The sequence below is a fragment of the Oncorhynchus masou genome, chromosome 33 (genome assembly GCF_036934945.1).
Source record: "Oncorhynchus masou masou isolate Uvic2021 chromosome 33, UVic_Omas_1.1, whole genome shotgun sequence".
NCBI classification, from domain to species: domain Eukaryota; kingdom Metazoa; phylum Chordata; class Actinopteri; order Salmoniformes; family Salmonidae; genus Oncorhynchus; species Oncorhynchus masou.
In genome coordinates, this window is record NC_088244.1 from 25695069 (window position 1) to 25708610 (window position 13542).

General features: G+C 40.3%; 1 non-coding gene across 1 annotated transcript; it reads right to left on the reverse strand.

Annotated features, from left to right (window-relative positions):
• Nucleotides 1–9011: 9011 nt before the first annotated feature.
• Nucleotides 9012–9084, reverse strand: trnaf-gaa (transfer RNA phenylalanine (anticodon GAA)). Its single transcript has one exon. It is a non-coding gene; the product is annotated as a tRNA-Phe (tRNA).
• Between the last annotated feature and the right edge of the window lie 4458 nt (nt 9085–13542).

The following is a 13542-nucleotide window of genomic DNA, read 5'->3' on the forward strand; positions in this document are numbered from 1 at the left end:
TTCAGGGGTTCAATGGATTATTTAATCGATAAAACAATGGATGCACAAATTATGCGTTTGCCCTAGATCATGTATGACTGGTACATTGCACAATGTGCACATAGCTACTATATGGTGCTAAAAGATTTCATAAGGTATAGGATTCATCATGGCTTTATGAGAATGGTTTTAAATGTGTAAATTAATGTTATACAGTGGGGCAAAAAAGTATTTAGTCAGCCACCAATTGTGCAAGTTCTCCCACTTAAGAAGACGAGGCCTGTTATTTTCATCATAGGTACACTTCAACTATGACAGACAAAATGAGAAAAAAAATCCAGAAAATCACATTGTAGGATTTTTTAATGAATTTATTTGCAAATTATGGTGGAAAATAAGTATTTGGTCAGTAGCAAAAGTTTATCTCAATACTTTGTTATATACCCTTTGTTGGCAATGACAGAGGTCAAATGTTTTCTGTAAGTCTTCACAAGGTTTTCACACACTGTTGCTGGTATTTTGGCCCATTCCTCCATGCAGATCTCCTCTAGAGCAGTGATGTTTTGGAGCTGTTGCTGGGCAACACAGACTTTCAACTCCCTCCAAAGATTTTCTATGGGGTTGAGATCTGGAGACTGGCTAGGCCACTCCAGGACCTTGAAATGCTTCTTACGAAGCCACTCCTTCGTTGCCCGGGCGGTGTGTTTGGGATCATTGTCATGCTGAAAGACCCAGCCACGTTTCATCTTCAATGCCCTTGCTGATGGTAGGCTTTGTTACTTTGGTCCCAGTTCTCTGCAGGTCATTCACTAGGTCCCCCCGTGTGGTTCTGGGATTTTTGCTCAGTGTTCTTGTGATCAGTTTGACCCCACGGGGTGAGATCTTGCGTGGAGCCCCAGATCGAGGGAGATTATCAGTGGTCTACAATTTTGGTCTACAATTTTGTTTCTGGTGTCCTTGCTCTTTGGTCTTGGCCATAGTGGAGTTTGGAGTGTGACTGTTTGAGGTTGTGGACAGGTGTCTTTTATACTGATAACAAGTTCAAACAGGTGCCATTATTATAGGTAACGTGTGGAGGACAGAGGAGCCTCTTAAAGAAGTTACAGGTCTGTGAGAGCCAGAAATCTTGCTTGTTGTAGGTGACCAAATACTTATTTTCCACCATAATTTGCAAATAAATTCATTAAAAATCCTACCATGTCTTTTTCTGGATTTTTTTTCTCATTTTGTCTCTCATAGTTGACGTGTACCTATGATGACAATTACAGGCCTCGTGTCTTTTTAAGTGGGAGAATTTGCACAATTGGTGGCTGACTAAATACTTTTATGCCCCACTGTATTGCACAGTTCTGGCCATATATGGTCACCCCTGAACTTTTCTTAAATAATTCCCTATTTATTCTTGAATAAGTTTAATAAAAAATTATTGGATTTTAAACCAAAGGACAAATTTAAGCATTCAAAGAAAATAACACCCTCTCCACAATAAAACATGGGGAGGTGTGCTACCCCTGGTACTGGACTTGAATGTGTTCAATACATAATGAACACAGCAGATTATCAAGGTGGTTTGGAGTGCAATGTTCAACCCAGGGTACAAAAACTGTCTATGTTAAATGTTGTGGATCTTCCAGCAGGTCAACAACCCAAACGAACACACATCAGAAGAACGCTGTAATGGTTCAAGAAGAAACTCTGGACTGGCCAGCAAAGAGTCCAGATATGCATTTGTTGGCAGTTACATTGCATTTTGAAAAATTTCAGACCCCTTCACTTTTTCCACATTTTATGTTATGTTACAGCCTTATTCTAAAACGGATTAATTTATTCTACACACAGCGAAAACTTTAAAATGTAAAACATAAATAACATAAATACCTTATTTACATAACTATTCAGACCCTTTGCTTTGAGATTGTCCTTGAGATGTTTCTAAAACTTGATTGGAGTCCACCCGTGGTAAATTCAATTGATTGGACATGATTTGGAAAGGCACACACCTGTCTACACAAGGTCCAAGGGTTGACGGTGCATGTCATAGCAAAACCAAGCCATATGAGGCCGAAGTAGTTGTCCGTAGAGCTCCAAGACAGGATTGTGTCGTCACAGATCTGGGGAAGGGTACCAAATTATTTCTGCTTTCATTGAAGGTCCCCAAAAACACAGTGGCCTCATCATTCTTAAAGGGAACAACTTTGGAACCACCAAGACTCTTCCTAGAGCTGTACACCAGGCCAAACTGAGCAATCGGGGAAGAAGGGCCTTGGTCAGAGAGGTGACCAAGAACCCGATGGTCACTGACAGAGCTCCAGTGTTCCTCTGTGGAGATGGTTGTCCTTCTGTAAGGTTCTCCCATCTCTGCAGCACTCCACCAATCAGGTGGAAGCCACTCCTCAGTAAAAGGCACATGACAGCCCGCTTGGAGTTTGCCAGAAGGAACCTAAAGGGCGCTCTGACCATGAGAAACAACATTCTCTGATCTGATGAAACCAAGATTGAACTCTTTGGCCTGAATGCCAAGCATCACGTCTGGAGGAAACCTGGCACCCTCCCTACGATGAAGCATGGTGGTGGCAGCATCATGCTGTGGGGATGTTTTTCAGCGGCAGGGACTGAGAGACTTGTCAGGATTGAGGGAAAGATGAACGGCGCAAACTACAGAGAGATCCTTGATGAAAACCTGCTCCAGAATGTTCAGGACCTCAGACTGGGGTGAAGGATCACCTTCCAACAGGACAATGACCCTAAGCACACAGCAAAAACAACGCAGGAGTGGCTTTGGGACAAGTCTGTGAATGTCCTTGAGTGGCCGAGCCAGAGCCCGGACTTGAACCCGATCGAATATCTCTGGAGAGAACTGAAAATAGCTGTGCAGCGACACTCCCCATCCAGAGGATCTACAGAGAGGAATGGGAGAAACTCCCCAAATACAGGTGTGCCAAGCTTATAGCGTCATACCCAAAAAGACTTGAGGCTGCAATCGCTGCCAAAGGTGCTTCAACAAAGTACTGTGTAAAGAGTCTGAAATCTTATGTAAATGTAATATATATATATATATATATATTTTTTATATATTTTTTTTTTCTATACATTTGTGAAAATGTCTGAACCTGGTTTTGTTTAGTCATTATGGGCTATTGTGTGTAGATTTTAGGGGGGGGGGGGGAACAATTTAAGCAATTTTAGAATAACAAAATGTGGAAATGTCAAGAGGTCTGAATACTTTCCAAAGGCATTGTGTCTTGCAAAAGTCTATAGTACTATAGCTCTGGGGTGTCAATAATGTTGTCCATGCCATTTGTCTTAAGTTTACAATTTTAGTTCAGAAAATAAAGTTTACAAAAATCGATTGGTTCTGCAATGTTGGCAATCCAATAACCAGGTGTGGAGACCTAAAGCATTTTTTCAATTTCAACTTATTTTAGAAGAAATAGGGAATTAAAGAAAAGTGCAAGAGTGCCAATATATTTGTCTGGAACTGTATGGCTGGAGAATTCTCTTTTCCTGTAAGATATTCGATTGATTGGTCAAGGTTTTCCTCTAAAGCGAAACATTCCATTGTGAATTTTATGGGCCACTTTCAACAGGACAGAACGTTGTGTAACATCCAGGTAGAAATATACTCAACAAAAATATTAACGCAACATGTAAAGTGTTGGTCACATGGTTCATGAGCTGAAATAAAAGATTCCAGAAATTGTATGTATGCACAAAAAGCTTATTTCTCTCAAATGTTGTGCACAAATTTGTTTACATTCCTGTTAATGAGCACTTCAACTTTGCAAAGATAATCCATCCACCTGACAGGTGTGGCATATCAAGAAGCTGATTAAACAGCATGATCATTACAAAGGTACACCTTGTGCTGGGGACAATAAAAGGCCACTCAAAAATGTGCACTTTTGTTACAACACAATGCCACAGATGTCTCAGGTTTTGAAGGGAGCCTTCAAGTGGCATGGTGACTGCAGGAATGTCCACCAGAGCTATTGCCAGATAATTTAATTTTAATTTCTCTACCATTAGCCGCCTCCAACATTGTTTTAGAGAATTTGGCTGTATGTCCAACTGGCCTAACAACCTCAGCCATATAGCGTTGTGTGGGTCATCGTTGTGAACAGAGTGCCCCATGGTGGTAGTAGGGTTATGGTATGGACAGGCATAAGCAATTTGAATGCACAGAGATACCGTGGTGAGATCTTGAGACCCATTGTCGTGTCATTAATCTGTTGCCATCCCCTCATGTTTCAGCATGATAATGCATGTCACAAGGATCTGTACACAATTCCTGGAAGCTGAAAATGTCCCAGTTCTTCTATGGCCTGCATACTCACCAGACATGTCACCCGTTGAGCACGTTTGGGATGCTCTGGATCAATGTGTATGACATCGTGTTCCAGGTCCTGCCACGTCGCACAGCCATTGAACAGGAGTGGGACAACATTCCACAGGCCACAATCAACAGCTTGATCAACTCTATGCAAAGAAGATATACTGCATGAGGAAAATAGTGGTCACACCAGATACTGACTGGTTTACTGATCCACGCCCCTACCTTTAAAAAAAAAAGGTATTTGTGACCAACAGATGCATATCTGTATTCCCAGTCATGTGAAATCCATATATTAGGGCCTAATGAATTCATTTCAAATGACTGATTTCCTTATATGAACTGTAACTCAGTAAAATCTTTGAAATTGTTGCATGTTGCATTTATATTTTTGTTCAGTGTATATTATGTAGAACAAACCTGCCTCTGACATGTAAAATAACATAGGCATCATGGAAAATCCTTGTCTCCAAAAAGTACACTTCAGGAATTTATTTTTATTTTTGGAGATCTCTTTCCAATTCTTGGGAGTCATGTCAACTCTTTTCATGACATTTCTATCTGCAATGTTCCGCAACGTTTGCCTACTGAATGTTGGTATCATGGTTTCATGTGCAGTAGCATTGGAAATGTGGTCCTGATACACCATGTAACAAGAAGAGGACATTACTTCATCTTGTTGTATAGAGTAAGCCTAAATGGAACCTCTTTGCAGTGAAGAGCCTTATCACCAGAAGTAATTGTGTACATGTAGCCTTGATTTATGTTAGTTTTTTTGTGAGCTTGAAACTCATCTTTATTTACTCCACCAACAAGGCTTAATTATCTTCATATTGAACAGCTTGTGTGTAACCATTAATGTTGATTGATTTCTTTGTGGGACCTACCAAAACCAGTCCTTGTGAAACATTTTTTAAGGGTACTGTAAGTGCTATGTATTGGACAATGAGAATGTGGGTTAAAATATTTTGAAATGCCAATACCCAGCACAAAATGTCTTCATCGAGTGAAGTAGTACATTTAGCTTTAAGTGTAGGGAAGACAGGCTAGAGAATGGGTTGAATTTGTGTATACAAGTATTGTCTATTAGTCATTTCAGTGAGTGTGAAATCCTGCAGGCATGCTGGACACATTTTGAAATAGAGCATAATCTCATAATATACTAGAAACATTTTCATAGATTCTAAGTAATCATGTTGACTGTATTTTCGATTTTAAATCTTATTAATTCCAAGTGTAGATGGTGTCATGGACAATGATAAATACTGCATATTTTAACGAACCAGACAACAAAATCACGATATAGTGCCTTCAGAAAGTATTCATACCCTTTGACTTATTCCAGATTTTGTTGTGTTACATCCTGAATTCAATTTTTTTTCTCACCTATCTTCTCACACTAGTATTGCACACAGTGAGTCCATGCTATTTATTATGTGATTTGTTAAGCACATTTTTACTCCTGAACTTATTTAGCCTTGCTATAACAAAGGGGTTGAATACTGATTGACTCAAGACATTTCAGCTTTTCATTTTTTATTAATTTGTAAACATTTCAAAAAAGATAATTCCACTTTGATATTATAGGGTATTGTGTGGGCCAGTGACAAAATAAAATCTACTTTTAGTTCATTTTAAATTCAAGCTGTAACAAAAAAAATGTGGAAGAAGTCAAGGGGTGTGAATACTTTCGAGGGCACTGTATCTATCTAGATTAGTCCCATGGAAGAAAGCATCTTATTTTATAATGAAAATGTACACTGAACAAAAATATAAACACAACGTAAAGTTTCATGAGCTGAAATAAAAGATCCCTGAAATGTTCCATATGCACAAAACCTTATTTCTCAACTTTTGTAAACTAATTTGTTTACATCCCTGTTAGTGAGCATTTCTCCTTTGCTAAGACAATCCATCCACCTGACAGGTGTGGCATATCAAAAAGCTGATTAAACAGCATGATAATTACACAGGTGCACCTTGTGCTGGGGATAATTAAAAGTCACTAAAATATGTCATTTTGTCACACAACACAATGCCACAGATGTCTCAAGTTTTGATGGAGCGTGCAATTGGCATGCTGACTTCAGGAATGTCCACCAGAGCGGTTGCGAGAGAGAGGTAATGTTTATTTCTCTATCATAAAACCTCTCCAAAGTAATTTTAGAGAATTTGTCAGTATGTCCAACCGTCCTCACAACCACAGACCACGTGTATGGCATTGTGTGGGTGAACGGTTTGATGTCAAATTTGTGAGTGCCCCATGGTTGCAGTGGGGTTATGGTATGGGCAGGCATAAGCTATGGACAATGAACCCAATTGCATTTTATCGATGGCAATTTGAATGCAAAAAGATACCGTGACGAGATCCTGAGGCCCATTGTCGTGCCATTCCTCCACCTCCATCACCTCATGTTTAAGCATGATAATCCACAGCCCCATGTCGCAAGGATCTGTACACAATTCCTTGAAGCTGATATTATCCCTACATACTCACCAGATATGTCACCCATAGAGCATGTTTGGGATGTTCTGGATTGATGTGAACGACAGTGTGTTCCAGTTCCAGCTAATATCCAGCAACTTCGCACAGCCATTGAAGAGGAGTGGGACAACATTCCACAGGCCACAATCAACAGCCTGATCAACTCTATGCGAAAAAGATGTGTCGCGCTGCATGAAGCAAATGGTGGTCACACTAGATACTGACTGGTTTTCTGATCCACGCCACTACCTTTTTTTAAGGTACAGTACAATGAGGGAAAAAAGTATTTGATCCCCTGCTGATTTTGTACGTTTGCCCACTGACAAAGAAATGATCCGTCTATATTTTTAATGGTAGGTTTATTTGAACAGTGAGAGACAGATTGACAACAAAAAAATCCAGAAAAACGCATGTCAAAAATGTTATAAATTGATTTGCATTTTAATGAGGGAAATAAGTATTTGATCCCCTCTCAATCAGAAAGATTTCTGGCCCCCAGGTGTCTTTTATACTTTGTTACCTGTATAAAAGACACCTGTCCACAGAAGTAAGCAATCACTCAATCAGATTCCTCACTCTCCACCATGGCCAAGATCATTAAGCTCTCCAAGGATGTCAGGGACAAGATTGTAGACCTACACAAGGCTGGAATGGGCTCAAGACCATCTCCAAGCAGCTTGGTGAGAAGGTGACAACAGTTGGTGCGCAGTGGTCCAGCTATCCTTGTCTCATCGCGCACCACTCCTGTGGCGAGTCGGGCGCAGTGCGCGCTAACCAAGGTTGCACGGTGTTTCCTCCGACACATTGGTGCGGCTGGCTTCCGGGTTGGATGCGCGAAGCCGTGCAGCTTGGTTGGGTTGTGTATCGGAGGACGCATGACTTTCAACCTTCGTCTCTCCCGAGCCCGTACGGGAGTTGTAGCGACGAGACAAGATAGTAGGTATTAAACAATTGGATACCGTGAAATTCAAAAAAAAAATACTTATTTGTTTTTAAAATATTGGTTCTGAAATAATATCCTAGTGAGCCAACTTGCAAATGCAGAGTTTTTTTAAATGTATTTATAAGGAATTGTTATACAAAGATGCCATTCCCTCAGGTATTGCTTTATTATTCAGGAACGTGTCAATACCTGACCCTCAGAGCCTACCTTCCATTAACCCTGTTGACTCATCAGTAGGAAATATTTGTTTATCTTTTGGTCCATTCAACAACAGAGCAATACGAACCTTGTTTCAGCAGGATTTTGTATCTATACCTTATGTCATGCCTTATTAGAATGGTTTGATTGATGATACCTGTTGGAAAAAAGTTTGGATGTTGCTTATTTATTAACAAATATTAAGGAAGTTTCCTTTAAAATTGTTCATAAATATTATCCTGCCAACCACTAAATGAAGATGTTTAAACTCAAATTGTACCTTTTGTAATGAAAACCCAGAAACAGTGTTGCATATTTTTTGGCATTGTGTTCATGTAAGGAAACTGTGGCAAGACATCAGTAGATTTATAATTGAACACATTTATGAAATTTTTACACTATTGTGGAGAGATGTACCATTTGGATTCTTTACCTACAATAGAAAAAGCTGAAACAATTCATGTAATTAATTTCATTATACTTTTGGCCAAATCTCACATTTACAAATTTAAATTTACAAACGAAACACCACATTTTATTACCTTACAAAAATAAGACAATTAAATACTCTAATAATAAAAAAGCTGTCAGAATTATAAGTGTATGTATGTCCCTTAAGGTCCTTGTGTAATGTGATATTGTACCCCCAAGCCCAATTGTCCTTTGTATACTATTTATATATACTTGTGTTCCAACATGTACTTCCTGTATAGATTTGCTGTTGATAAAAAAAAAAAAAAATATAATAAAAAATAATAAAAATACAACAAATTTAAATAAATAAATATCCCCGGATTGGTCTATTTAGTTTGCTTCCAAGCGTTCCCGTAAATCTCGCGATGTTGCGTCTCTGGGTTTAGAAACTCTTTGTTTATAACGTCATTGTTCCATCCATATACGGGCCGGGTGTTGTGAATATAAAGTGAGAACAGAACGAGAGAGGCAGCCTTTCTATGTAGCTGGCATCAACGCAGGTAGTGCAAAATAAAGTCAAAACACCCATCAGGTAACGTACCGGTGTTTTGCAAAGCATTAAAAGGACAGTTCCGCGAGACTGCTACATAGGAAAAACAAACTGCCGAAACCCGGGATCGAACCAGGGACCTTTAGATCTTCAGTCTAACGCTCTCCCAACTGAGCTATTTCGGCCACGATACGAAAACAGAAAACTGGCATCAGTAAATCGACTTTCTGGTATTATACATTACCGTTACATACCCACTGGTTCTGGAAGAGTATACGTTATAAGTGCCCCATGAGCTTAGTTCAACTGTCGTAAACCTTCAGAACCCAGAATATAAGCTTGTTTTACTTAATTGTTCGTATACAATGTCATTGTAAACAAGCAGTGTAAAGCCTCAAAACATGGTTTATGTTGATGTCATGGCTCTGGCTTTGAATTTTAGAGTGAATACATTTCTCCAGTCCCATGCATCAGCTTTTTACCAAAACAATTGAAGGGTTTTACCAAAATAGTCATCGCTCTGATATTTTTTGAATGGCAGAGTTTCCATTAAACATCGAAAATATGTTTGGTAATGTACCCAGGGGCACAACTTTGGTTTTAGAAGTGTGGGGTCATAATAAAATAATACAAAATAATAACATATTTTTTAGGGGGTAGATCAGCTTTAATATTGCAGATAGATTGAGTATACCACATCAGTCACCAGCTGCATCAATAAGTGCATTGATGATGTCTTCCCAAAAGTGACCATAAGTACATACCCCAACCAGAAGCCATGTATTACAGACAACATCTGCACCGGGCTATAGGGTAGACCAATTGAGACTCACCCACAAAACTTGCATTTCAGAATTTTTGGTGGCATTCCTAATCCAGGATTTAGACACGGCTAGGACATCAGGGTTGGCAGAGTGTGCTAAAGCAGTGAATAAAGCAAACTTAGGAAGAAGGCTTCTGAACCCAAAGCTTTTACGGTTGCAGAAGTCAACAAATGAGAGTGCCTGGGGACACACAGGGCCTAGGTTAACCTCTACATCACCAGAGGAACAGAGGAGGAGTAGAATGAGGGTACGGCTAAAGGCTATAAGAACTGATCGTCTTGTGCTTTGGGAGCAGAGAATAAAAGGAGCTAATTTCTGGGCGTGGTAGGGTATATTCAGGGCATTGTGTACAGACAAGGGTATGGTAGGGTGCGAGTACAGTGGGGGTAAACCTAGGCATTGAGTGACGATGAGAAAGCTTGCATCTCTGGAGGCGCCAGTTAAGCTAAATGCGGTCTCCACATGTGTGGGGGGTGGGACAAGGGGCCTATCTGAGGCATGTTGAGCAGGACTAGGGGTTCCACAGTCAAATAAAACAATGAGAGCTGCCCTAAACAGTATACAAGGCATATTGACATTAGAGAAAGGCATAAAGCAATCACAGGTGTTGATTGGAAGAGCTAAGACAACAACGGGTGAGACAACAACGGGTAAACAGCTAGGACAACAACGGGTAAAATGGCAATGAGCGGGAGACACGGCATTCAGGAAACTAGCAATCCGGGTCTAGCAGAAGGATCATCACCAACATCTGTGACGCAGAGGCCGGTTGAGAGCACATCGGCCGAATTACGCCCACAGACCAGTCTTGATGGATCGGCGAGGTTCCGTGTCAATAAAGGGTCCAGGCCAATTGGCAAGAGAGGTATTGTAGGTGGTGTACTTGGTTTGCTAGCCGGGAGATGGGCCTAGCTCGAGGCTAACTGGTGCATGATTCTGGACAAGGGCTTTAGCCACAATAGCCACTTGGCAGCAACTAGCTAGCTGCGAAGACCCGGTGTAATTAGTAATTAACTCCCCTCACGTGGGTGTCTAGGTTTTAATTGAAAAGCGTGGAATGAGTATGACATGCCTGCCTTAAAGGTTAACTCTCAACCCCTACTTCAGCCTTTGCCAAAACCCTTCAAATTTGCAAAAAATCCATTCTGGGCTGCGTTCAGTAAGCTTTCACGTTCTGGAATCCTCAATTGAACGGAAACGGTGCTGTACTGAATAACCAGTTGAAAAACGGCAAGGGGTTGGTTTGTGGATTGGGGAACGCTGTTAGCATGGCTATTGCCCTTTAAATACGTCACTCATTGCTTCAAGCCACACCTCGCCACCCCCAAACAGGAGCAAATGTACCTCAATGTCTTCAAACACATACAAGAACGATTTTGGGAAACGTGTCGTTCAGTACAAACCATTCCAAAACGTAGCAAACAGTCAAGCAAACTGAACACACCTTCAGGTGAGAAGTTGTGGGTAGGGGGAATTGCTCATAAATATTTATAAATTAACGTAGTTGTACATGATCCCAACATTTTATCATTATAGCATTTTTAACAGAAGTCCACTGGCACGCTCTGATAATAAAATTACTTTTATCTCACAGTGGTAAAGCTTAGAGTTCTATCTATTGCCACTTATGGTATATGTTTGAATCCCCCATGGGGCGCAAGAAAAAAGTGTGCTCACATTTAAGAGGAAAAGTGCAGTCATCACCATGAAAATTAAAATGAGTGGCTCAATTCAATCCACCACGCATTGCAGTATTTAAGAAGTAGCTCATTTTCCAATGGTCAAATTAACTCAGATTGGTTTTGGGTAGTGTATAAAAACCTCCAACTACTACCAGGGCGACCCCTCTCAAGGTATATACCTTCCCTTTTCAGAATTAGAAGTGTGTGGGCATGGGATGAATATTGTAAATAAAGTATTTGGAAAAAAATATATCTTCCCCATGTGGGATTAGTACTCGCAACTAAATATTTTTAGAACTACAGAGTGCAGAACTACAGTGCATTCGGAAAGTATTCAGACCCAGTGGCTTTTTCCACATTTTGTTACATTACAGCCTTATTCTAAAATGGATTTAATAACATGTTCTTCATCAATTTACACATGTCACGGAATCCCTCAGAACTTTCATTAATCACACCTGGCCCCTATTCCCAGTGATTAGTAATTGTATAAGTGTGTCTTTGGTTTACCATTGTCCTGTCGATTATTGTTACTATGTCTGTTGGTTCGTGTGAGTACCTGTGCTGTGTATTTTGGCTTTTGTACTATTGTGGATTTTGCAGATGATTACGCATCTCGTCTCGCACTTGTGTTAGTTATTCAAGGTACTCCTCGCTTTTGTTTGGGTTTCAACCCTGTGTTTTGTATAGTGTTTGTTTGGTCTTCGTCCAGGTGCCTTTACACGGCACACCGTAATTTGGGTGTAATAACAAACCCTATTACGCATTCCTGCGCCTGTCTCCCCACCCTCATACCAACGTGACAACACACAATATCACATCATGACAAAGCAAAATAAGGTTTTTAGAAATGTTTGAACTGTATTAAAAATAAAAAACAAAATACCTTATTTACATAAGTATTCAGAAGGCCAGCATCCCGGAGTCACTGTTGACGTTGAGACTGGTGTTTAGCGGGTACTATTTAATGAAGCTGCCAGTTGAGGACTTGTAAGGCATCTGTTTCTCAAACTAGACACTCTAATGTACTTGTCCTTTTGCTCAGTTGTGGTTAGGCCAGTTTGCGCTGTACTGTGAAGGGAGTAATACACAGCGTTGTACGAGATCTTCAGTTTCTTGGCAATTTCTCGCATGGAATAGCCTTCATTTCTCAGAACAAGAATTGACTGACGAGTTTCAGAAGAAAGTTATTTGTTTCTAGCCATTTTGAGGCTGCAATCGAAACCACAAATGCTGATGCTCCAGATACTCAACTAGTCTAAAGAAGACCAGTTTTATTGCTTCTTTAAATCAGGACAACAGTTTTCAGCTGTGCTAATATAATTGCAAAAGGGTTTTCTAATGATCAATTAGCCTTTTAAAATGATAAACTTGGATTAGCTAACACAACGTGCCATTGGAACACAGGAATGATGGTTGCTGATAATGGGCCTCTGTACGCTTATATAGATATTCCATTTTTTTTTTAAATCAACCGTTTCCAGCTACAGTAGTGATTTACAACATTAACAATGTCTACACTGTATTTCTGATCAATTTGATGTTATTTTAATGGACAAAAAAAATTGAGTTTCTTTCAAAACAAGGACAGTTCTAAGTGACCCCAAACTTTTGAACGGTGGTGTAGGTCCTGGATGGCAGGAAGCTTGGGCCCAATGATGTACTGGGCCGTACGCACTACCCTCTGTAGCGCCTAACGGTTAGATGCCTAGCAGTTGCCATACCAGGCGGTGATGCAACCGATCAGGATGCTCCCGATGGTGCAGCTGTAGAACTTTATGAGGATCTGGAGACCCATGCCAAATCTTTTCAGTCTCCTGAGGGGGAAAAGGTTTTCTCGTGACCTCTTCACGACTGTCTTGGTGTGTTTGGACCATGATAGTTTGTTGGTGATGTGGACACCAAGGAACTTGAAACTCTCAACCCGCTCCACGACAGCCCCATCAATGTTAATGGGGGCCTGTTCGGCACAACTTCTCCTGTGGTCCATGACCTGCTCCTTTGTCTTGCTCACATTGAGGGACATATTGTTGTCCTGGCACCACACAATTTGTTATGCATGAATGAAGTTTTCAATAATCACTACAGTTAATGCAATGCTGCATTTGAAATTAAAAGACTTCACAGACGAAAGCAG